We start from the raw sequence: 1,320 nt of genomic DNA on the forward strand, positions 1-1,320 counted from the left end.
GAGAGAGAGAGAGAGAGGTCTGCAGGCAAACAGTCTCGGGGGTGAAGGTCTGAATGGTTGGCATGCATTTGCTCTCCTTCGGCTGAGAGGTTAACCACGAATGTGCCCTTTTTCTCTCTCTCCCTCTCAGTCTATAGAGGTAAAGTATAGAGCAGCATATGGCATATTCTGTGTGGGTGGCAGAGCTGGGGGCGTCAGTCTGGCTTTATATGGACACAGTTTTCACATTCATATCTGACCCATATTAATATGCTATTCATAATGCATGCAACACATGCATATATGCATATACATATAACAGACAATCAACTTACTCTAAGTGAATCAATTAACGAGTGGCTCATAATTGCACCCCATGGCTTAATTGTCAGTATGTCACAAGTAAATATGAATTGCATTTACAATACATTACAATATACAGTGCCACAAATCTTGAGGTGCAAGGTTGCTGAGATTTATGGAATATGTTTTACATGAAAATAATATTTCAGTTTTTCTACTTCAACATTTCTTGTTTAATTCAATGGATGCATAATTTCCCATTTCTTTGTCATTGTTTGTAATTTACTAATTTATGCTAAAAATGTATTTTGTATTTTTATCTTATTTATTTGTTATCATTGCATGGCAATTACATGATTCATCTCTTCCGAATTCACTATGTAAGTCTTGAAGAAATTGATCAGTTAGGACGAAACATTTGTAAGTTTGAGAAATGAATTTAAATTGTTTATTTGCTTCATTGATTAATTTATTGAATGCAATGAAATGAAAAGTTACAGAATTACAGTCCTGATAAATAGCAATTCCTGTTAGAAATAATCTGGGTGATTAAAAGTGAAAAATGCTCTGCCCCCACAATGGTGATTTAACACCTTAAACTTTGGCTGCAGAAGTGAGTAATAATTCCCGGAGAGAAAGAGAGAGAGAGAGAGAGAGGGAAAGAGGGGAAAAAAGGACAGCTAGTCACATCGTCAACCCTCCCCAAATTTCCAGCCTTCTCCGGGACACAGATGGCCTGGGACACAAAACTCTCCCTATTAAATTCCTAATAATCATTTCTCTTGTGGAATGGTGTGAGAGACTGGGGAGGAGAGGGGAGGGGTGAGGCAGAGGGATCTGCTGTTTTAATTAGATGCTTTAAGGAGCAGAGGCGGTGTGGGAAGCAGTGCATTCTGGGAGTGATGGGTGCAGGGCTGCCATAAAATGACACCACAGCAGAAGCCAGGAGCTCATTTGCATGTCAGATTGGCATCGGATTGGCACGAGGCCTGGGCACGGGGAAACACTCCTGAACTCAGCAGTCAGAGGTCTGAAGAG

This window comes from Sinocyclocheilus rhinocerous, unplaced genomic scaffold, assembly GCF_001515625.1.
Source record: "Sinocyclocheilus rhinocerous isolate Xijiao unplaced genomic scaffold, SAMN03320098_v1.1 scaffold112, whole genome shotgun sequence".
NCBI classification, from domain to species: domain Eukaryota; kingdom Metazoa; phylum Chordata; class Actinopteri; order Cypriniformes; family Cyprinidae; genus Sinocyclocheilus; species Sinocyclocheilus rhinocerous.